Genomic DNA, 26405 nt, shown 5'->3' on the forward strand with positions numbered 1-26405 from the left:
TGTCATTGTTTTGGAACAGAGATATTCAGTATTGAGACATCATTTTGGTGGATATTTTCACTTGATGAGTATGAAGTATTCCTCCCTGTATCTTTTGATAAATTTTGGTTGAAAAATCTATTTTATTAGGTATTATCATGGCTACTCCAGCTCGCTACTTGGATCTGTTTGCTTGGAAAATCTTTTTCCAGCCCTTTACTCTGTGATAATGTGTCTTTGTTTCTTACCCATCAGTCGAAAGTATTTTTAGAAGATAGGAATAATATTGCAAACCCTCAATCCCAACTGTTGGAAGGCAAAGACAGATGTAGCTCTGATTTGAAGGCTTCTCTTCCCCACAAAGAGCATTTTGGGAGAGTGGGACTACAAAGTGAGAGCCTATCTCAGTGTTTGTACATATATATATATATATATATATATATATATATATATATATATTAAACAATAGCAAATTATTAATCAATACATGAGGATATTATTATTAAATAAGTCCAGATATTTATGTTGTTACATTGGAAACTAGGTTATTAAACCAAATGAAGATCTAAATATTTAAAAAATTATTTATTTATATTTTATGGGCACTGGCGTTTTGCTTACGTGTGTGTGTGTATGTGTGTGTGTGTGTGTGTGTGTGTGTGTGTGTGTGTGTGTTAGGCTCCCTGAAACTGGAGTTACAGACAGTTGTGAGCTGCTATGTGAGTGCTGGGAATTGAACCCAAGCCCTCTGGAAGGCAGCCGGTGGTGTTAACCACTGAGCCATCTCTCTAGCCTGATCTTTTAGTGAGGGCTAAGTTGGAGTAGAAGAAGAAAATGCTCTTAGTGCCTGATTGCATCACATTGTTCTAGCTGACTATTCTTGAAAGATCACATTCTCCTTATCAGTAGGTCCTACCGTGATCAATGGAATCCTCACTTAGGGAAGCTAGCAAATGTTTCCTAAAGGACATTTGTGATAATCATAGGGAAATCTCTGTTATTATCCTTATTATTCACAAAGCTACTCATAATTGTTATCACAATAATACTCATCATAACTTATATATTTATTTAATTTTAGTGCGTGCATTCGTGTATGCGTGTGTGTGTGTGCGCGCGCGCATGAGCGCGCACTCCTGGGTATATGTATTTGCACTACGTGTGTTCAGGAACCTCAAAGGGCTGAAGAGAGACTGGATCCTCTGGAAGTAGATGTGGTGGTTGTGAGCTGCCATTTGGGGCGCAGGAACTGAATTGGAGTCCTCTGCAAGAGCAATAAATTCTCTTCAGTGCAAAGCAATGTTTCCTCACAACTTTTAGATGAGAAAAAAAAAAAAAAAAAAAGAGAGAGAGACATCCATTGGGTACTAATACTGTATCACATATGTTTAATTTTTATCTTTTGTCACACACATTTAAATTTGTACCTTTTAAATGGGATTTCAGGAAGGGACCTGCTTTCTTGATGAAACTTAAGGGGTTCCCATCACTTGTATGAATCATTTCCTGGGACCAGTTTCAACACAGCTAAGCATATTCATTTTACAATGATTTCTACACCTTTCGTTTTAATTTACTATTTTGGTCATAGCTCAGCTCACAAACCCACAAATCTTTCATTTGCCTACACCATGCATTTACTACATACTCAATATTGCACAGAGTTTCTAGATTATATGTGTAAGAGGCAAGGACTACAAAAGCTCTGCATTTGTCAGTCTTGGAAATGCACATGGTAGTCCAAAATGCAGCGAAAAACTTGATACTCTACCTCTTTCAAACCACACACTCAGCAACACACACACACACACACACACACACACACACACCACAAGCACAAACAAACATGCATGTGCATGCACAACACATCGACAACACACACACACACACACACACCACAAGCACAAACACACATGCATGTGCATGCACAACACATGGACAACGCACACATACACACACACATACACACACACACACACACACACTGCTGCCACCACCATCACCACTACTATCATCAAGAATAGACAGATTTATTTATTAACTATGTATACAGTGCTTAGGAGAGCATTAGATCTCATTATAGATGGTTGTTAACCACCATGTGGTTGCTGGGTTTTGAACTCAGGACCTCTTGAAGAGCAGAGAGTATTCTTAATCTCTGAGCCATCTCTCCAGTCTGACAGTTTTAATCATGGCACAGTCTCTCATTTCCCAGGAAGAACTATGGCTGGGTAAGTTTCACATGTGCTGGATATCTCCCCGAATTTCCCACTGGCTCCAGAGGTGAGGCAGATTGACAGGAAGAGAAGATAGAACAGATCCTAAGGTATTTTTTCTTGTGTAACTATCACGGTGAATAAGAATCATAAATACAAGTTATTTGTTTATACTTAAATTTAAAAAGAGAGTTTAATAAAAGCAGCCCAGTACACTTGGAGATGAAAAAGTATATTTCTAGACATTTTATAAATATAACACTTGCTTAATACTAACAGCTGACCTTAAATTCTCTTTGGATGAGTATGTCCATAATTCTTAGATCAGCCTGGAAAAGTATTTACAAAGTAGATATTAATAAACAGTGGTATAAAAGTCAGTAGTTCAAAGTGTGTTGACAGGTGTTTCTTCAGTGTGGTTGAGAAATGCTAAAGAGGTGTAAGCATTTGACATTCCAGCTTGTCTGAGTGCTGTGGTAGGGAAGTCTGTGTGTCTGGGTGAGCTTGTACAGTAGTGTGCACGCAGAGGGCATGCTCAGGTCTTCGGAAGTGCATATCTAGCTTAGCCTATCACAGATCAAGCCATTTAGAACAAGGCTCTGGGGCCAGGAAGGTGACTCATTTGCTTAAAAAGAAAAATAGAATAAGCATGAGAATCTCAGTCTGAATACCCAGAACCCAGGGAAAGCTGAGAGCTGTAATGCACATTTGTAATCTCCTTGTCCCTATGGTGAGATAGAGGATGGAGACAGTAAAGGTCTCAGAAACTTGTGAACTAGCTAACGTGCTAGAGACAGGGGAAAACAGTAGATAAGGCAAATGGTGGAAAGTAGACTGACTGCCCCCCGCAAGGATATCCTTTGGCCTTCACAGGCTTACTACGGCACATATAGGCCTATGGCACATATGACCACACACACACCACACACACACACACACACACACACACACACACACACACACAGGAAAAAAATGTTAAAAAATCAAAATATTAGAAAAAATTATGCTTCAACTTAAAGAAATACAGTAATGTAGCCATGTGTCATCTTTATGTGACTCTCATATTCCCATGATGTCAGCAATGTCCATGATTACACATAACAAGACACTCAAGACAGTCATATCAAATGAGTATGTTTTTAATACAATTCTAATGAAGTAAAGATTGGTTGGTTACATGGTGAAAATCACCTTAAAATGCTGGAAGAATTATGTAAAATTGGTCTACTTCCTAAGCAGAGTTGGTCAACAGCGTCTTCATGTATATAGTGGATTTTCAGTATTCAAAAGCAGTTTCTTCTGTCCTGATTACCACAGAATTAAATAGAGTTAGATCACCAAATACTTAGCAAGGCAAATATTAATAATAAGACGCTGATTGACACTTATTCATCCCAGGTTTATGCCTGGATTTATAACATCAACTACTATTGTATTTTTCACTTCTCCCCACCCCGCCCTGCTCCCGTCCTTTTTATTTTTTCTGGGACACCACCTGTTCTCAATTCTTTTAGGGAAGAAATTGGAAAAGCAAGAGTGTCTTCAAGATATTATATTCTATGGCCTTTCTTAAGGTAACTCAAAGTTGGAAGAGGCCAAAAAAGAACTGTATGCTAAATTTATGTGTGTTCCCAGAGATGGAGAGAAACTATTTTTTTCTCTGTCCCCTTCATGAGACATTTAAACAAGTGAGTAACAGGTGCTGCATGCCTGGGACATGCTGTGCTCCGAATATTCTAGCGAGGAGTCTGGTTGTGGGGTGGGGCGGGGGGAATTGTTCCCTCTGTAGAAAACATCTCAAGCCTCAGCTGGAGGAAAAGATAGAGGCCCTAGGTCAGCACTGAAAGATAATCCTTGGTGATGGGATGGGATGAGACTGGCTATGGATAGAACGGCTACCCCAAATGCTTGGTGAGGAAATGGATAAAGGAAGCCTACCATGTAGCCATATACACCATGGGATGGGCGATTTCACCCATGTTTTTAATGGAAGCAATCACACAAGACATAATGACTTATTACACCAGTACTCTAGTCTGATCAAAGAATGTGTTTATGTCAAATGGTGGCAGTCATGTAGGAAATGGACATCTTTGACAGAGAGAGGAAAGTAATGTTGGCTAGTTGGATTAAAATCTCTCTCTCTCTCTCTCTCTCTCTCTCTCTCTCTCTCTCTCTCTCTCTCTCCTCTCTCCTCTCTCTCTGAATTAACCTTAGAATTACTAGATATAGCTCATGGATTTGACCTAATAAAGACAATTTACACAGTGCTATGGATAAGAAAAGAGCCCTAGAGACAATATTTGTAAGCCATAAATTACTAATACATATGTACTTAATATGAATAAATTATTTTGTAATAAGATGAGCATGGTCTTTCTTTGAAGGGAAAAAAAAAGTCTGGGTTTCCAAAGAATTAACTCCTTAAAGCTCCCGGGGAATGGAGGCTATCTTTAAGTCATTGTGTTGCATTCAGTTATACAAATGTTTAAAAATTATGACCCTTTAAGGATATCTCCTCAATTCTTCCAGCAAGATCTGGAGTGTGAAGTCAGTTCCTGAAAGCTTTTCTAAGCATGGCAAAGAGGCTCACATCTAGACCACCCGGTCCCTGTGTCTGTGAGTCACCACCCGGCTCCAGAAATAAAACACTGCTGCTTGTCTCATTAATGGTTAAATTAGCTTTAAAAATTTGTAGTTATGCTGAATGCCAGCTGTGACTTACTGCTTCAGCCTAAGATCTGCATGTCTGCATGTCTGCATGCCATTGTATTCATTCTAGATGACCAGAAGCTTGAGTGTTTTAATTGGGGATTCTTGGGGAACCTGTACGCTGTGGAGGGGATGTTCTTAGTCAACCTAAAAGAAAAGCAGAGGTTGTTGGGATCTAACAACACAACAATTAAGCCCTGAGCCCAGCAGTGGTTCCATTTCTATTACTTAATGTCTGTTTCTAATAGTTTTAGAGAAATTTCCCAGATAGGCATGTTGGTCACAGCTGGTTAATACTAAATTCTTTTTCCAAGCCATGGTTTTCCGTTCATCTCTTCTGCTTGGGATATTGTGATTCTTTTAGTTTTGAAGGCAATAAGCTAGAAATATTGAAAAAAAAAAGCCAAGTAAGGGTGAGGGTTCCTTGAAGTCCCAGGCTCCACTCCATCATGTGTGTGAAAGGCTGAGCCTTCACCACTCTCAGTGGTAACATGTCTCGGTTTACTGTCTGGTAAAAAGGACTTGAATTGTTTGTAAATGCCAGATACACACAAGGCTGTTCCAACCAACTTCTAATAGAGCTGAAGTTTTAAGTAGCTGGCAGTGGAACATAGAGTTGGTTGGTACGATATGAAGGGACCTCAAAATGGATTTGCCCCAAATGTGGTGTGTTCAGAGGTTCTAGCTTTGAGATCCATTTGATAGATTTATCATTTGCTAAGAGGTGGAAGAATCAGAAGGTAGGGCTTGGTTGGAGAAAATAAATCATGAGTGGCAAGGCCCTGAAGAGTTTTGGAACCCTGGACTCTGTCCTGAATCTTTGTGTCCTGTCTGCTGTTGAGTGAGTAGCCAGGTTTGTAACACACACACACACATACACACACACACACACACACACACACCATGATGGACACTCTGCCTTGCTGTCAGCTCAAAGCAATGCATCCAGGCAGTCTTGCACAAAGGCCCCTGAAACTGTGAGCCAAGAGAAATCTTTCCTTCTTCAATCTTTTTTTTTTTTTTTCTAACAGTGACAAACAGTTAATGGAGCTGTAAATAGGATTTAGAGCTAGTTGGGAAATGAGAGGAAAATGCAAGAATCCGGTACACTTGATTCTGAAGATGTCTGCTAAGAGCTAGGTCCTCATAGTTCACCCTTTCCGCTGTCTGCTTCAGCAACAATGATATCAGCAAAACGGAGAAGGGCAAGGCTTTGAGCAGCCGTCCTCTAGGGACTCATGGGGTCCTTTGGCTCCACTGGCCATGTTTATGTCTATTAGCTAGTGGTAAAATATAAAGGACCCAAACCATTAGGCTCCCAACATAGGCCTGAGCAGTAGTGGCTGGTACCCAATTGCACCTATCAGAGCAGAATTTCTCAGTTTCCAGCAGCAAAACAGAAGCAGAGACACACGGTAAGCAGGCCAGAAAGTTACGTCCAAACAGAGAAGTTTAAAATGAATACAGAACACCCATATCAGAACATTTAAAACAAAACAAAACCCCAAACCAACTCTCTAGAGGCAGGCATTCAGCCAAGCCAATGGCATCTTTTTAAGAACTGGTGGGGGGCTTGAGTTAGGCAACAGAGCCCTCACGTCTCTTACAGTAATCCATCCATTGTAGTGAAGATATGGGGCTACTACACACTCTCATCTTTAGAATCAAGACTCACGAACAGTGCTCCAGATTGGGAGAAATTGTGTCTAACTCTCCCGGGCCTGAGATACACTGTTTCGTGGGGCTGATCAGGTGCTGCTTTGGATCTTTCGACACCTTCTGACCTTCTGGGAGAGAAAAACTGCCCATCTCCACTTCTCAGCATAGTGCTTAGCATGTAATGCAAATAAATATTAGTTGAGAGAGTATATGGAGCCTGAAGCCATGGTTCCTATTCATTAAGGGTGGCCAGAGTAGTTGCAAAGTATATACTTATGCAGATTTCCTCTAAACAGTGGGAAGAAGAAGTAAAGAAATCGTCACTGTTTTCAGCATGGAGCAGATTTTTGAAATTCAAATACTGATAGTAGAGAAACACCAAAGTTTTAAAAGCCTGCTATGTTCCAATACTTATAGCAAACTGACAAGAAATTCAGAGTCGAGCCAAGCATTAGGAATTTAGGAGCTGGCTTACCAAATTACATGCACCAAGTGTTTTGGAGGAAGTTCGTAGAAACCACAATTAGTGAGAAGTGAAACACTGATGGGAGCCAGGCAAGAAAACAGAAGAGAAGGAAACGAAGAGAACAGTAATGAACAAGAAAAACACAGACAGAAGTAGGCAAGTCTGGCCCTGAAAATGAATGGTGGGAGAGGCACCATTTCCCCTCTGATTAGTTTAGCATTCTAGGCGCCTCATTTGACTACAGAATGAGTCATGTCTGAGGTATTCAGCCAGAGAGAGGCCAAACCTCCTCCTCCCCCTCCATAGATCCTATCTTTCCCAAATGCCCCCAGGAGCATCGAATTCCCATCGAATTTCTCTCTTCTTAGAATAGTTTTGCCTTTTAGATGTTGGCTACACTGCCAGTGAGGTTGATGCCGTTTATCACATTAGCATTGCTTACTCTGAGATTGAACATATTTTGAAGATCGGCCTCGGTAGATGGAGTTATTTAATATTTTGAAAATATAAATAAGCCCGGTGAGCAATTATTGATTGCCCAATTACTGGTGACTACTTGATACTGTACTTCTAATTTGAGGGTTTTTTTCCCCTATCTTATTCTCTCCAACTGTTCTGAACAGGTTGCACATGCACAGAATGTTCGTGCTGCCGTTTATGATGGGCTTGTAGCGAGACATGAAGATGAGCGGCAGTCATGTAGAATCAAGTTCCCTTAGCTAATTACTTAAAAGTAGTTGAAAATGGAACCTACCAAGCAATACTCACACTTCCGGCTACAGAATCTCCCACCTTCTATTACCAAGACCATGACACCTCCAAACTGCATGGAGAGTTGAGGGCATGCTGGGAAATGTCTGGAAACTTATTTTGTGCAGACATGGGTAATCAAAGCCTTTTCGTTCATAGTTCTCTTTTCATACATATACTTGTCCTCATGGTACATTAAAATTCCGACATTTGATTAGAATTGACTTTCTTCATTCGAAGACTGAAGTCTTTTCTTTTAGACTGTTTGTTACAAGCTTCATATACTTAAGCGTGTGTTTAATATAAGAAGCTATCTTTAAGTTGATAGTACATTGCACACTGAATATTCCTAGAATAAAGAAGCTGTGCTAAAATTAAATTCTGTTTGAAATTTTTTTAAAGGCATGGTCCTGATTCGGAAGTGATCGTCCAACCTTAGAGGCATGGATGCTGTGATTGCAACATGACCTACCATGCCTGGCTTCTGTCTATCCACCCCAAAACATCCTAAAGATGAGGACTTATCTATGGCTTCTAAGTTTTTTGTCCATTTTCTTCATTTTTATCTCCCAGAAGCTAATTTCTTCAGTGAAAACATAGGCAAAGCCTTTGAGAATGGTGTAGGAATAAGACTTGCAGTCTTATAGTCTGTTAGAAAGAACCATGTATTATCAGTGAATCGTTGACAGGAGCCGTTTCCTAGTCATTTATGCTTTGATCAGCCCTAGCAAAGCACCTGTTCTTTATAGAGCTGCTGTATGCGGTCCAGATGAATCACTGAAACAAAAGTTACCAATGACATCAGGTCCAGGGAGCTTGATTTTTGTTCCTCACTGTAGTTCCCTCCCCAAGCCAGTATATATCTCATTATGTGAGAATTGACTAAAAGTTTTGTCTCATTTAGACCACATTCAACTGAAAGTATTTTCTTAGTGGTGCAAAATAAAATGTTTTGTCAAAGTTCCTTAAAATGTGGTGAGGGAATGAAAGCCATTTCAGGGAACAGTGAGCAAAATGAAAAGGCTCTCTTTGATCATAGTTCATAATTGAAGGTTATTTCCATTTTCTAGGTAGTTATTTTAGCAATTAAGTCTACTCAAAACTTTTGCCTCTAAAAAAAATTAATTGTGTGGGGGAAAAGTAAACTGAGATAATGTACTCAGTAAAGGTTAAAAGAGGTCACTGCAAATGTTATTTCAGTAGCATTAGATTTGTTATTATAGGCAGAAAAGTTTAAGATATTAAAAGGTATACTATGTCCAAAATGGCCTCTCTATAAAAATATTATTTGATTTTATTATTAAGAGTTATCCCAATGCATATGTTTACTATCACTGACTGCTAATTTAGATTGTGCTCTGTAATATGATGTCAAGCAGTGCAGCTATGCATCACATTTCCTTGGTTTAATGAGTAGATTTATAATTTCCTTCAGAGTTCTGGCCACTTCTCATGTTTTACCATAGCTCCCTTGATGTATCGCTGACTTTCTGTTAACTGTATACACCTACAATATCTAATTTGATGAGTTGCCCCAGCTCTCACTGATCTCCTAGTTTTAAAATTATTTTTCTTGGTTTACAATATCACACATGTACATATAGAACTTTAGTCTCTCTCACTGCTCTTTGCCTCTCTTTTCCCATTGAAACCCTTCTTCCCTGCAAGTCCCTAAGTCCCTTCCTGTGTGTGTGTGTGTGTGTGTGTGTGTGTGTGTGTGTGAGAGAGAGAGAGAGAGAGAGAGAGAGAGAGAGAGAGAGAGAGAGAGAGAGAGAGAGAGAGAGAGTGTGAGTGTGTGTGTGTGTGTGAGAGAGAGAGAGAGTGTGTGAGTGTGTGTGTATGTGTGTGTGTGTGTGTGTGTGTGTGTGTGTGAGAGAGAGAGAGACAGAGAGAGAGGTGACCTAAAATTTCCTACATGAGCATAAAAGGGAAGTTTTTACTGGACCTCAGAAACTTAGCAATGATTAGACTCCTACAGAGAGTGACCCACCCGCCCTTTCTTCAGTCACGTGTCCCCCAAAGATTCACGAGTCCCCATGATTCTTGAATAATGAAAAGTTGGTCACCCAAACAAGTCTTGTGCAGGGACTGCACTGATGCCCACTGTAGCAATGAGTTTATAAGGGAATTGAGCATGCCGTGTCCAGCAGACACTGTCTAACAACATTTTCCCCAAGCTTTAGATCTTAAAATATTTCCCTTTCAGACTTTACTTCATTCCCTGGTCTTTGCGGGGGGGGGGCGGGTAATAGAGATGTCCCCATTTAGGACTGAGCACTCCGTAGTCACTTATTTGTTGCACTTTGTGACTTTCAAGTTTAAATTAAAACTATCCTCTACAAGAAGGCCTTTCTCTGATGAAGGGTGAGAACTGCACTAATCTATGTATATAAAGATAACTATTTAGAATGCTGATTGGTATTATGCCTACTTAATAAAATAATTGTGGTGGCTTTACCTTTAAGGCCAACGACCTCAACAACTAAAGGTTCTTGTCCAGGTTTACAGCACAGGCATAATTTCTCTCCTGTAGGATGCCACTATTGCATCCATGGATGGATATATATGTATACACACACACACACACACACACACACACACACACACACACACACACACACACAGGCTACCTGGTTATTATTGTTGCTCCTGAGAGTCACAGTCAGGTAATAGCACTGACAACTTTCCCTTGCAACAGTCTGTATACTTTCCCCATTATGAAAGCTAGACAGCAGGGAGTAAGCTTCCAGCTCACTTCTACTTTGATTTATCCAAGTCCTTTGAGCAAAATATGGCAAGTGCATCTGCTGTGGCAACTTCCAGAGGAAAAGGAGAGAGGTATACTTCAGTATGTTTGCTCAGGAAAAGGACTTCTGAACAAGCCTCAGGAAATAAGACTGACAGCAAATGGGACACACCCCGTGAAGTGCAAAGCTGCTGCAGTGCAAAGGACACAGTTGGGCAAGTGTCATGCACTAATTTCAAGGAAATCATCAAGGTAGACATTCCTTGAAAAGCTAGAAAAAGAAATGTCTTCTGCCTCAGCCATATCCCCAAGCACATACCTAAAGTACTTTCTATTCTACTACAAAGATTAGTGTTTGTCTAGGGTCATTGCTGCTCTATTTACAATAGGTAAGAAAAGAAACTGGCTTCTAGTTAATCAACTGATGAATGAATACTGAACATGTGATAAATACACACAATGATGTTTAATGCATTAAATATGGAAAGTTATCAATTTGCAGGTAAATGGATGGCACTAGAAAAATTTATACTGAGTGATATAAGTCAGGCCCAGGAAGACAAGTGCAGAATGTACTCTCTCATATGTCAATCCTAGCTTCAAATCTTTAGATGTGCTTACTATATTGGAGATGTATAGAAGACAGAAAGCTAGAAAGAGGCCATGGAGGGGGTGGGGGAAAGGATCTTACTGGGTGAACACAAGTGGTATGAACAAGAAAGAAGAATGAGGCAGGAGAGGGGGAAGGGTAGATGATGGTCTAGGGAGAGAGAGAACCAATACTAGTAGCTTTTGAAAAACCAAAATAGAAACCGATTTTATCTGCTTACTGAAAATGCTAAACCAATAATAAAGAATTTGAATTGAGGTATCCTGCATGGGGGAAGATATAGTGATCCTTCCATAAGTCGTGGGTTGTTAAATAAAAACCACAGGGCCAGGTATGGAGTATTACCTTTTCAAATCTTAGTCAGAAGTATCCCAGAGACCCCTAAATTAAGACGAGCTGTTGATATTGCCCATTACAGTCCATCAGATCTTGATAATAAAGCCTGAGTGCTGACAACTGACAGCTTTACCCTGGACATTTTATTTTGAAGCTTCTAAAAGATGTTTCCAAGCTTCGAAGTTCATTAGTGTCTCTCTCTCTCTCTCTCTCTCTCTCTCTCTCTCTCTCTCTCTCTCTCTCTCTCTCTCTCTCTCTCTTTCAGCACTGGGATTTCTATCTACTGTAATAATTCCTTCCTTCCTTTTCTTATTTTGTCCTTCCTTTTTTTCTTTCTTGCTTTGCATCTCATACTTCCATTTTCCAATGCAGAAACATAATTTGACAATGACAGTGTTTCCCAGGACATCTGCAGATACTCAATTTAGACCTTTAAAAGTATCTTATGTCTGCACATGACAGTTTTAATCTATTAACTACAATAATAAATGCTGGGGTGCTTTTATCTATTGATTCTAACATCTGTGTTAATGGTTGGGGAATTTCAATTGCTTGTTTGGGCTTCACTGTTGGTTGTATGTGCCCAGTTTTTTTGTATGCCGATGTTCTTTGATGGGATGCCAGGTACTATATCTTTCCCCTAGTTCACAGTGGTGAGCTTCTCCTGAGTGGGTGGCAAGCTAATGTGCACAAACACTTTCTATAACAGATTTGTTGATGGTATCGAGTAGGAATCCCTTATTTAAAGTAAGGTAATATCATCGTAAAGCTAAGCTACTTGGTTTTCAACTCAATCAGAGACTTGAGAAGAAATAAATTTGATTACCTGAGTATATTGGGTGTGCAGGTTAGCAGTTTCCAAATAAGAAGATGCTACCTGAATAGGCACCCAAAACTCTCTATAATGTTGGAGCATCTTCTTCAGCCTTCTGGCCCAATATATCTGACAGACATATTTGTGAGGCAGGAACTATCGAGGACTTGCTTACCCTGTCTAGGCACAGTTTGGCCGTTGACTCTGCCTGCATCTAAGCTTGCTTTTTTTTAGGCAGAATTCTGACTGTGGTGGAAATTAGGGCATTTTGCCCAGTGGGTTGTTTGCCATATTTGAACTCCTCTCCATAAGGAGGCGCTTTGATTCTCATCAAGATGTTTTTAAGTTGATAATGACAATATGTGGTGGAGATTGATTTACATTCAGAATTTTAGACTCACCAAGACAGAAAAGATGTTTTCTTCAAGGCTGTCAAATACAAATAGCCAAAACACTAAGAATGTAACATTTACATAATTCTTTATTGTATTTAGAATTAAAACACATAAAATAAGGTAGTATTTTGAAGTAGCACAGAAGGTAAGGGGCAGAACTGATATGAAAACCGAAGTGATATTTTTATTCCCATAAATGAGCTTGAGTTTTGTCCCAAGGTATGGTATAATATCTTGGAGGCTGTGATGCTTGCAGGTCTTGCTGTTAAGGATTGTTACATGGATCAGGTTGTGGCTTTGCATGACTGTATCACAACATTTGAGAGACAGATAAAGGTGGTTGAAAGCCAGCTCTGGGCTGCATAGCAAAAATGCAATGAAATTTTAAAAGGAAGAAATAAAACATACATTAAGTTGGACCAGAATAATATTTTACATGGACTAATATTTTCATTTCTGGAAAAGATGGTTCTCAGACTTTTACCTTGTGGATTATGATACTTTCTGATTGGGCAGGCTGCATTCCTGCTACTCTGGAGGTCCCAAGCACCATTGACCCTAGTTATGTGCTGCTTTAGGGGAACCCTCCAAAGGCTTCTGGATTTAACTTCTCTGTACTTCTCACCTCCCTAGTCTCTGTTTGCCTAGTTGTCCTTGGATACCCAGTTCTTTGCTCACACTTCAGGAACCCTGCCAGGTCAGCACGTTTCCTAGCAGGCCAGCATGTGTCCCCTTTCCCTATGTGACAACTTGGAACGTCTCTTTGGATTTACCTCCTCCACTCTCTGATGCCCCAGGTCTTGTCTTTCAAGTTTGAGGCAGAGGAATGACGTCTGTCTCTGTTCCTCGGTCTTTGCGGGGGCGCCCATTCCCTACGCTAAGCCCACCTACACTACCCTGCCATGTGGTGTCTGCAGGGACAGAAACTGAAGTGTTACCTTGTTTCAAAGAGCATTAGTGGCTTTTAAGCGTGCTCAGCCTTTCTCTCATAGGTTCTCTATCATCTTTCTGCTCACTTCAGTCTTAAAGTCCTAGAGTGTCTTCATGAGTATTGAGCAGTGGAACTCATAGAAGAGCTGTGCTCATCTTAGGGTCTGGTTTCATGGGTCATCTGTAGACATATTCTAAGAACGTGAGGGTGACTGGAAGGAAAACTAATATTGAAAATAAACTGGAGAAGATTTCAGTGTTTTCATGTAAATCAGTTCCTGTGGCACATTCAAAAGTTATCTTTAATAAGGGGTTTGCTCTTGATAGCTCTGCTGGGGGATTCTGGTGGAGGATACCAAAAATGTTCTTTCTCAAGAGTGGTCAAGGTGGCTTCCAGGATTTGGTAATAAAAGCAGGACCATTTATGCATAGTGGAATCACCACATAGGAGAACTCAGGCTCCAGCTTTTTTTTTTTTTTTTTTTTTTTTTCCTTTTCAACTCGCTTGCCTTAGCTATTCTGGACAGCTGTTTCTATAGTGCAATTTAAACTATGAAAATGGCTCATAATTGCCAACACCTAATTTAACATTCTGAGGCTAATCATAAAACCACTGTCTCCTTTCACAGAGGAGACAAAGTTTCAGCTGAGCTCTGAATCCTGATTATATGACAAGGTTCCAATGAAATCTTAGCTATCAACCAAGTGACCTTTGGTGACCAGGAACTAGGAAGCCAGGAACGATCTAAACCAATTTCTAGGCAAACGCCTCACCTCCAGCTTGGTTCCCAGACTGTTGCATTATTCACCTCCGGAAAAAGGCCAGCTGAATATGAAAAACAAATGATTGTGGCAACCTTCAACCCTCAGTTCTGGAAAGGCTGGCAGCAAGCTGTGAAAATATTCCCATGACCAAACTTCCTGTGTGGGGGCTTAAGACTGATAAAACGTTTGTACTGTCTGCCTACAGAGCACAGGCTGTAATTTTTTTTTCTACTTTTAAGAAAGTTTTATCTTGAAAAAAAATTGCTCACATTAAAATTAAGGGGGGAAAAAAAGAGTCAAACCTTCACTAAAATAGGCTTGGTTCATGTGGCTGTATCTCCCATCATCCATTTCCTCAGCTTTATTTAAAGGAAGTTTACTTATTAATCATCTTTCAGAGTTTTCTTCTTTCCATGATAAAACTCTCCCATAACGTAATTTTGTTTTATGTTTTTAAGTTGTCTTTGAAATTAAAAAAAAAAAATCCTGGCATAGTGCATAGGGTGTTGCTGAACAAGATATACCTCATTCTTGCCATTAGGCACGATGGATAAACACCTTGGTTTTTAATTGCTAAGCCGCAAATACCTTGAGGGCGATCCAGTTTTTTAACCCAAGTTTGTAGTCTCTCCAGTGAACCCGCCTGCTGCCTTATAGAAACCTGGCATGATAAGATGTTTGCTGAATGAATGCCGGACTCTAATGACAGCGAATGAACAATTTTATTTTGATTGCGACTATGGTGATTCCGTTCCTGTGGCCTTTATTTTCTTTGTAACTTTATGTTTGTGAAATTGTGCCAAGGGCATATGTTTAAATCACAGCTAATTGTATATTCCAAATGTCTATATTAAATTTAACAGGATCTTATGAAGCAAAAAAGAGAAGTTTTCAAACAAGTCTGACCCAAATAAAACAAATTGTTTGTAGAGTTGGCATGAATATATTTGATATCGCTCTATTAGAGACTTCAGCTGGCTGACATACAATTCTCACAAAAATTATATATATATAGTAAAGTAGATAAATAAAGGTTAAGAATAAGCAAAGAGAGGCTGATGAGATGACTCAGCGCTTGCTGTTCTTCCACAGAACCAGAGTTCAGTTCCCAGCACCCACTCCAGGGGATCCAATCCCACTTCTGTGTTTTTGTCTGTACCTAGAACTCCATAAATAGTGGCCAACACACACCCACACACACTAAATACATAAATAAACAAACAAATGTATATTTAAGGAAGAAAAAGAAAGAACAAAGAAGGAAGCATGCCAGCCTCTAATGACAACCTATTATATGATTACACATAAAACTGGCTTTATATTTTTTGGCATCTAAAGACAGACAGAAAGAATAAAAGACAGATGCATCCAGGCACAGTAGCACATGTTTGTAACCCAGCATCTGGGAAGCAGAAGCAAGTGGATCTCTGTGAGTTCAAGGTTAGCCTGGTTTACAAAGTGAGTCTAGGATATCCAAGGCCATAGAAAACAAACAAACAAAACAAAACAACAAAACAACAAAAAGACAAATAGACACTGAGTTATATAACTCATTTTCACTAAAGAAGAAGAAGAAAAGTTTAATATTCTCTGAAGAAAGACAGTTTCTTCTTGGTATAGGTTTAGCACAAGTTCTTACATGGGACTTGGGCAGGGAACAATGAGCAACTGAATGGCCAATGTCCTTATACCAATTTCACAGTAAACGAGGAAATGAGCTTCATGCAGCTCTTTACTAGTAAGGCCTTGAAGAAAAGTTGAAAACATGATGTTAAAATGCCAGAGAAGGCCAGGTGGTTATGGCACACGCCTTTAATCCCAGCACTCGGGAGGTAGAGGCAGGCAGATCTCTGTGAGGCGAGGCCAGGCTGGTCTACAGAGTTCCAGGATAGCCAAGGCTACACAGAGAAACCCTGCTTCAAAAACACTTTTAAAAAATACCAGTGAAGTTTACTGCCTATATTCTCCTTGGCTGGTGCCCTAGCCGATGAACAGGATATTCTCCACCGTTGAGTGGAGAGTGAGATCTGACTCTCACACGAACTCTGGTGCCCCCTTTTCTGACCATGTCCCCTGGATAGGGAGGCCTGGCGGCACTCAGAGGAAGGATAGCAACTTACCAAGAAGAGACTTGATAATCTAAGAGCATATATAGGGAAGGAGGTCTCCCTCAATCACAGACAAAGAGAGGGGAGAAGGGGGGAAGCGGGAAGGAGGGAGGAATAGGAGGATACAAGGGAAGGGCTAACTATTGAGATGTAATATGAATAAATTAATAAAAAAATATCAGTGAAGATACAGTTCTGGGAGGTACCTGATTCATGGAAGAACCAGAGCTTTTGAGAGGAAGGTGATGATAAAGACACATTGTTGCTGTCCATCCTTGTGATAGGTGATTTCTTTAAAATTGTCTCTCATAACCAAGCAGCGAGCAATGAGGACATAGCTAGTAGGTCTGTGTGCATATGACCAAGAACTGATAAGTACGATGTAGCATTTGTATGCCTGGAATGAAATTAATGTATATAGAGAAGATACCCAGCATAAGCATCGTAGTGGACTAGACCTCCTCACTTTGTAGGGGCTGAGATGTGATGAAGGCTCATAGCAGAGGTCAGCGTCTACAGTTCCTTCATCAAGATCCTTTAAAGACACCAAATTAATCTCTTAGTGTCGGGACTCAATACACTCCTGACAATCTTCTTCCTCTCAGTTGAAACTTATCAACCTTCCAAATCTCACCTTGACTTTTCAGAAATGCATGAACGTCCCCCAAAATATCTACTTCGTTTTCATGTTGAGATAATATGTTAAATAAGCTCAAAGAAGATAGTCATGGTTGGTGATTAGCGTTGAGTATGGCCTGATCTACTATCTCCCAAAGGTGAGGCTGATCCAGTTTGTGTGTGTTAGCCTAGAAACCAGCCGGGATAGCCAGCTCTGCAAACCGTCTGCTCCCTGTAGCCCCCGGACAAGTGTAGTTTGTTTTCCTATGGAAAGCTGATTGCTGTGAGTAATCACAGCATCTGAAGAGTGTGTCACCACTTAGCTTACCATGGAAACTCACATGCTTCTCATGGTTTAGAGTTTTAGCAAAGGAAATTACCATTTTAGAAATTGTTCCCACCAGAGGGAAGTGATCAAAAAGCAGGCAACAAAGTCCAAGTCAGAGATACTCTTTGAAGAGGATGTACTCAGTCCTGATGCAACTGGAAATGCTGGGGTGAATTGGCTGTGGCTCCCCTTTCCTGAAGGGTAGAGGAGGGAGGAAAGGTGGAAAGGTTCATGAGGGTGGGACAAGGAGGAGAGGAGGTAGGGCACTATGATTGGGTTGTAAAGTGAACAAATAAATAAATAAGTAAATAATTGACAAACACACAAAAATTATTCCTAGACCAAATACTGACTCTTTCCCCTTGGTATTACTATTATATGAAATATCCATTTGTAGGCTCTGTGGGTCAAAACAATACAAAGCTTACAATACAACCTTTTCCTTTTAAAAAAATTTTTACATATACATTTATATTATTACACATATATAAAATAAACTGTCTATAGCAAGAAGAACCATGAAACAGTCAGGAATTATATAGCAATTACATTCTTAGTGTTTTGGCTGTTTGTAGTTGGCAGCCTTGCAGAAAGCATCTTTCCTATCTTGGTGAGTCTAAAATTCTGAATGTAAGTCAATATCTATTATATGTCATCATTATCAACTTAAAACATCCATCTAGATCTAAAAACGTCTTAACCCCCAAACAACTTATAAAGTTAAAGTATCTGGTCTTCAACCCCGTCAGAGACTTGAGAAGGAATAACATTAATTACCTGAGTGTACAGGGGGTGCAGGTTCACAGCTTCGCAAATGTGATGACAGAGACAGTTTGCTGCCTGAACAGTCTCCCAAAACTCTCTATAATGTTGGTGCACCATCTTCAGCTGTCTGGTCCAATATATCTGACAGACATATTTGTGAGGCAGGAACTATTGAGGACTTGCTTACCCTATCTTGGCAGAGTTTGGCCATTGACTCTGCCTGCATCCAAGCTTGCCTTTTTATAGGCAGAATTCTGACTGTGGTAGAAATGAGGACATTTTTGCCCAGTGTCTTGTTTACTACATTTGAAGCCATCTCCATAAGGAGGTTCTTTGACACTCATCATTCTCTTTGAGGTAGGCTGTGTGTTGCCAGAATTTAACCTGTCTCGTTGTCAATGAATCTTTAAAATAATAAAAACATTTTTCAGTGCCATATTCTGTATGTTTCTGAGGTTTTTGAAGACCTTATCTAACTATTTTACTTTATCTTTCCATGGAATCATATCTATTTGTTGCACTTAAGAATATATATTCTCTTACAGTACAATGATTTTCATTCAAAACTAATAAAAGAAGTAAATATTTATAAAAATGAATAAATATTTGTTCAAGTTTTGCATTCCTCCTCTCTGGATACATTTGAAGTTCACAAACACTGCCCTGCATTCTCATCCCAGACGGTTTTGTTGCCAGTCATACCATCATCAGCTCTTCCCCTAGCTCCTCCGGCTCCTGCCATCACTATCAACTGCAAATGCCTGCTTTTCGGTTCCCACTTTGTCAATTCAAGCTTCAATTTTCCTTGGCTGTGCACTAGTTTAATATGGTCATGACTCTAATCGTACATAGATCAGTCATAAGTCTAACACCTCTTCGGAAAATCTTCTTTCTGCTTTGGAAACAATGGCATTTTGTCATTTCTTACTTTTGGTTTTGCTAATAAAACATCAGATGCAAATGATAAAAGAGAACAGCAAAATAAAAGGATCCAGAGGGTCCTAGAAATCTACAAGTAGAACAATATGATAGGCAGATTTGGGCCCAGGGGTCCCGCTCAAACGAAGGCACCAGCCAAGGACAATACAGGAGGTAAACTTTAAACCCCTTCCCAGATCTAGCCAATGGTCAGAATATTCTCCACAGTTGAGTGGAGAGTGTGATACGACTTTCTCACATACTCTGGTGCTTCACATTTGACCATGTCCCCTGGAGGGGGAGACCTGGTGGCACTCAGAGGAAGGACAGCAAGTAGCCAAGAAGAGACTTGATACCCTATGAGAATATATAGGGGGACGTAATCCCCCTCAGGAACAGTCATAGGGGAGGGGAATAATGGGAAAATGGGGGGGGAGGAATGGGAGGATACAAGGGATGGGATAAACATTGAGATGTAACAAGAATAAATTAATAAAAAATAAATAAATAAATTAATTAAAAAAAAAAAAAAAAAAGAGATTCAATGTGCATACCTGTACCTGAATGCAGGCCTTTCCAGTATATGCTGTTCATGTCCTAGACTTCAGTTTTTAAAAATGTCACGGGAAGAGGATTGCTTTTTTACGTCTTCCATGTCTTTTAATCGTTTTTATTAAAGTTTCAGAAGTTACTGTCTGGGAGGTAAATGCTGCTTGTTTGATGAGAAAGAGATATAAACTGATATCAGATCTCCAGCAAGACACGTGCGATCTTGCTGTAGTGGTGCAAACAATGTGGGAATGTATGCTTCTTGAGGGTAAAGATAATTTTACAGTGTTCTTGAAGGAATTTTTTGATTATTCTATGCAATAAATCTTCATCATATTCTTTCCCCTCCCCAACTCTTCCCACGCCTCACCTTCCCCACTTCCCTACACATTCAATTCATGGATTATATTTGAAAGGACATTTAGTCTGGCCATATTAAACCTTTTTATAGTAATAAATTTAAGGGACAGTGAGATAGACAGTGGATAAGAACACTTGCTGTCAAAACTGATAATATGAATTCAATATCCAGGAGAAGGAGAAAACTGCAAGGTGTCCTCTGATTTCTATGTACCACAAGGGTATGTATGCACACACACACACACACACACACACACACACACACACACACACACGAATGCACACATGTGTGCACGCACACACACACACACACACACAATGACATTTTAGTACTTAAGATAAAAACTGAGGCTGCCTTTTAATATATGAATGGAAAAACTGTTCAGTTTTTCATTAATTAAATCTGAAGTTTTGACTTAACTCTTCAGTAGTGTGAATAAATGAGAATATTATCTTTAAAAATAGCCAAGTATTTATAACATTACTTAACAGATAATTACATACATTTTTATATAACTTCCCATCACTAAATTTCACTGTTTATTACAATTAATTAATGAATATTGATCCATTATTATTAACTATAGTCCATATTTTTAATTAAAAATTCCATGTGTAGTTCTTTCATTTTGGCAAATACTCTTTACACTGAGTTCACCATTACAGCTTCATACTATCTAACTTCAGGACTCTATAAACCCATTTTCCCCGCTCATTTGTTCCTTCATTCCCTTTGAATACTTGTCAACCACATATGTTTATATATCTCTGTTTTTTCTTTCCCAGAATATATAATTGAATATATATATGAATATATACATAGTTGGATATATAGTGAAATCATACCTTATATTCTAATCAGATTGACTTCTTTCACTTAGCACTTGCATATAAACTATATCTATTACCTTTATTTTGGGATAATGAGGTTTTTTTTTTCCCACTAACTACTTCTTAGAATACTTTTTAAAAATGTTTAAAATTTTTTCTGTACACAAATATTATAGCAAATAAGAAAATTTGAAAAATAAGTTTATTTTAAATAAATAAATAAATAAATAAATAAATAAAACGCAGTATCAAAAGCTGCTTATTGTAGGTGCGGTTTGCAAGGATCACTTAGTTCAACAAAACCCAGTTCAGCTTACAAAATGCACTGGCCTCATTTACATCTTCCCAGTCCCTCTGGACCACTGACCTCAGCCGCTGGTGTTCATAGAGTACGATAGTCCCATTAACCAGAGTCAGTAATCAGTGCATCTCCACAGTCACAAGACAGACCCTCTTCTGTGTTGGATTTCCAGTGTTTTCCTTTCTCCTCCCTCCCTTCACTCTCCAGACTTAGATATGAATAATTTAATACAGTAAAAAAATTGTTGGAGCTTGAACAACCAGGAAACTGAGACTTTTATGTTTAGTTATTTTCCATTCAGTGTATCTCGTTTTACATGCAGTTGACAATTAGTATCTCTAGACTCCCGCGAAAATATGGGATTCCATCATGGTGGAACATGCACAACTAAGAGGGGTTAAGAGGACATTTTTTATTAGATCTGATATTTCCAGTTTGTGTCCTTTTAATACAAACTCAATTGTGGTTACTCAGTGAGAAAATTTTAAAGCAAGTATGCTTATGACAAATCACTCTGACCTGGAATAAAAATGAATTTTGAAAACAATCCGTTCTGCATATGTCTAGGATCTAAGCACACACTGCAGTACGTTCTGCTCTCCCAGGCTGTCCCGTCAGCTTAGCATGTGCAATCTGCGTGTATGTTTGAGACGTCCTTTATAATGACCTGGGAAAAACAGCTTCACAACCACAAAGATGGAAATGAATTTAGCATCCTGGAAAATACAATTGCATAGCATGATTAAAAGTTCATTTTCTTAATAAATAACTTGATTAAGCAGAATGACATCTTGTAAAATGGCTTACATTCAATATTTTTGTTCTGCTTTCTCTTCTAGGAACCATATTGATTGCAGCTTTAGAAATAAAGCTACTTAAACAAAATCAATTAAAATGATATTAAGAAGGTCATGCACATATTTATAAAAATCAAATGATCTGTTAATTAAAAAGCACAAGGCATTAGTAATGTTGCAGCTGAAATTTCCATGGTAACAGTTTAAAAAATTAACAGCACATATTTTATTTACTTCTTGAAAGAGAGAGACCTAGTAAAACAGGCTGCCGACCTAATACGGGCAGATTTATAGTTGTGTGCTTGGGCTCATAAATCCAGGGGAAGGGCCACCAAAATTGGCAGAGAAATATAGATTTAAAGTCACATCCCATGTGATACCACAGTAGAAAAATATATGGTGTCAAACACTCTATCTACATGTATTTTTTCTTTATAAATTTTTACATTACTTTATGTAAAAGCACTTATTATTTTTTTAAAAATGAAAAAAATCTACATGATTATCTTTAAAATAATGGCAAAAGTTGGAGCGAAAATACAGCCTTTCTAGCAACATTATTTTCAATATAAAACCCTCCTGCCACTATCAAAACATCAATATCTTCCTCAAACCTCTTTTACTTTTAATTTCTTCTCATGAATTGTAGGTAGAGAAAGTAATAGTTACTTTCACTCATCATATTTTTTTCATTTTCACTAGACACTAAATTTTTGTCTTCCAGTCCACTGGAAATTTGGTTAGTACTCAAATTTCATCTGGCTGTAATACACAGAGATCAAGTGTGCCAATTATTTAACGTATGCATGCCTAGAATATATATCCTAAATGCTTAACAGTGAAAACAATAAATATCAATCAATCAACCACTGATGCTCTTAAAATGAAAAAAATCATAAATGTAAAGTTATGTGCATTCCTTGTAGTCTGGGTTCTCAGGAGGCTTATGAGTTATTCACAAAGATAATATAATGTAAAGGACATTGTAGCAAAGAATGTTCCTCCGAGTAGCTTGTTCCTGAGGTGTGATATAGACCAAAGCACCAAGAAGAGACACCGTTTAGTGCTGTATGGTCAGAGCAAATTCTGATAGAAGATGTGGGGTTTAATCTGAGCTCAGACAGAGAGATTAGCTTTAAGACTTGAGAATAATGAAATGAGCAATGAAAATGTGGTGAACGTGGATGGAGGTAAGAAAGTTCAAGGTGCATTGGAGAGCCCAAAAAAGCAGCCAAGGGGTCCTTAAGAATTCCCATGGTGACAGAAGGTTGCAAAGATAGAGATATCTCATGGTGGTGGGTTTTAATATCAAGAAGACCCTGGTTGCAGACAGCAGACTATGATTTCAGGGGTTTTCTACAGCATAGTCAGTGTTCTTTGGATAGACTGATTTGGCTCCATATTTGAAGGGAATTGCCAGGGAATTGTGAGTTTGTGAGACTAGTTAGAAAGCCAGGAAGCAGGAATGTGTTGGATAAGAAATGAAGGAGACACAAGCTGGTAATGGTTGATTTTTAGTAACGCTGAAGTTGAGGTGAATGCTGAAGCAGTCAGTTAAAATGGGAAAAAATGCATTTGAAAATTGTTTTAGGAGATAGAATGTAAATGCAGGAGCTCACGCTGACAGGAATGCTTAGCTACATTTTGATTGTTTAGTGATAAGGAGAAGCTTATATCTCCAAAGCAATGACTGCTCAGATACCTGCATGGAGCGATAGTGTAAGTAACAGAAAGCATGGAAGACAGGAGGTCAAATGTTGGGAAGCCTGTCCTTGCTTGTGGAGGAAGAATCACCGACAGGAATCATGATATTGTCACAGTGCCCTGTGAGAGTGAGAGGGGAACAGCCCTGAGGAGTCGAGAAGAATGACCAACCAGCAACCCTCCCCCTTGGACACCAAGGTAGCACACTTGTTTAGTCATGAGTTTTCACTACATACTTCACACATAACTAGGAAATGCTTCATGTAACTCAATATTCTCCTCCACTGCCAGCAAGTATCAACATACCAAAAGGACTGTTGCAGGATGATTTACTGCACGGATAAAATTCTGAATACATGTTTTCATTACGCTTGAGGAGACACATTAGTCAAGATACTTAAAAGTCTATCCACAAAGGTCTGGGAAACGCCACAGCCCATGCGCTTCTCCTTGCGATGTTTTTAATTTAAAAAAATCAGCCATTAACTACAAAGAACCCAATCAAATCTGACCTGATCATTTTAATCCCCAACCCAATATGACTAAAAATTTGCCGAGGCAACTTTCTGCCCCAGTGTGCTCAGATGTAAGTGGCGCTCCCTATAAGAGAGTAATAAATCTGTTTGGCTCTGCAGAAAGAGAGCATGCTTGGCATGCCGCACTGATGCACCTGTGCACACTAGTGCAGAGGGGAAGGCAGAGATTGTGTCATATGACTACCCAGGTTGAGCCCGTTCCTTGGTCCCAGAATAGTAAGCACTGCAATAAGCCTTCAGACTTTACAGTGTACTGTTCAGGGATCCTTTGCTTCTTAGGACGATCTATTCATCCCCTGGGCTATGTGTAAGGGGTGAAAAGTTGCTGAGGTTAAATTACTATAGCCTTGCATTGATGACTTAGAAGGCAAAAATGAGAGTTCTTAGTAGGCATCTTCCTGCTTATGTGGCTGAATCCATAATGGAATTTGGAAAGCTTATTATGTAACAAAAACTAGTGTCACTGGTGTGCTGGGAGAATCCTGGCACAATTCCCTACCCTCTTATGTCTCTAGCTTAGTTATATGGGATTGTACCCACTATGCCTCCGGCTTTCTTGGGAAAGGAAGAGATGATGCCTCTCCCCACAGTGTCTAATTTTGAGGGGAAACTAGGGAAGATTGCTCTTGTTAAAATGGAAAGCATTGTGGTGTGGAACAATTTTACCATGGTTCCTGGTCTTAAGAAACATGAACTTATTTTCTTCTACATGTTTTCCAGTTTACTAATATGCTCTTAAAACCCTGTAAGAGTGCTGCAAGAAGAAATGTGTTGTTTCCGCAAAGAGGAAGGTATTCTCAAGTTGGCCTCTCTCTCTTGTATGATAGTTTCTGTTTTTAACATCATGTTATTTGAATCACCCATAAAAGAGAACTCTTTGTGGTAAATTCTGAACAGTAGAGGTCAGTGAGTAAATTCTTGAAAGGCAGATCTGATATAAACTGACTGATTTCTTAGAGTCCTGAGAATGTGCGTCCATTGCCTAAAATTTGGTCTGAGAGCTGAGCAAAGGCAGAGAAGCTAGCCTGTAGGTACCTAGACACAGGAAGGATTTCAGATTACATAATGATCACCAACAACATTGCTCACAGGATGAAAAATTATTTCAGAAAATGGTAAACAAAAGATGTCCAAACCTTGCTGAATCTGCACAGATCTTCTACCTGCAGAACTCTCTGGAATCAACAGGGATGTGGAATCTGAAAATGATGCTTAATGCCTAAGCATCAGAGCTGAATCCATGTGGCAGGGTATTGTTTTTGTTTGATGAGTTGACTATGTCGTGATCAGGCTATGATCTACTGAGTTGCTTCTTAATATACGACAGCAGTTTTACAGCCTGTGCCTTGACCTAGGGGACTTTATCATATAAGCAGATTTTTATTTCATTTGAAGGGAGAAGGATGACTGTAGGCCCGGGGTAGACCCAGAAACTGTATCATAGATCAGACAGCACCCATCTAACAGAGACTAAGTGACTTTTATTGCTGGGAGCAGAAAAGAAGCCATCATGGAAGTTAGTTGGAAAGAGTAGAAACAGTGGGAATCACATGGATGTACTAAATCATATCAGGTAAACCAGGCTAAAGAAATTATCGGACATACCAGACCAAGGAGATTATTTTACTCCTTTATCTGGACACCATAGGTTGATTGATAGACAATTAATGCTGCGCTGGTATGACATTGGACCACTCTGTCATCTGATAACCTTTTGTATGAGTCAAGAATCACTTTGCAGAGGATTCCCTAGCTCTCCCTGTAGCTTTAGCTTGGCTTGGCCCTTCATTATTGATGAAGCTAACTCAACTGTCTTCCCATCTACTTGTTGGCACGTCTGGACCTGGACCTGCTGTTTACTGCTCTCAGACACCAGTTTGGCCTTTCACCTCACAGCTGAGATCTGCAGCTTTACTCTCAAGCCTTGGCTTCAACAGGCACAACTGCAGTTGCCTCATGACACTGGCCTGCTCGCTATGTTATCAACACAGACTCATTCTTGTCTCGATTCTGAAAACTCTTGAGCTCGGATGTAGCCTCTTTAACTTGCATCCATTAACTTGCACCCTTTGGCTTGTATGTAGGCACACATACATACACTGGGTGCTGTGTGATATGTTAGAGTGAATAATAGCAATTTTGAATAAAAGAACACAAGTTTACCTCAGCCAGACTTCCAAGGTAGCAGGGATTGTACACCAAATTGCTATCA

The sequence above is a fragment of the Acomys russatus genome, chromosome 8 (genome assembly GCF_903995435.1).
Source record: "Acomys russatus chromosome 8, mAcoRus1.1, whole genome shotgun sequence".
In the NCBI taxonomy this organism is placed as follows: Eukaryota; Metazoa; Chordata; class Mammalia; order Rodentia; family Muridae; genus Acomys; species Acomys russatus.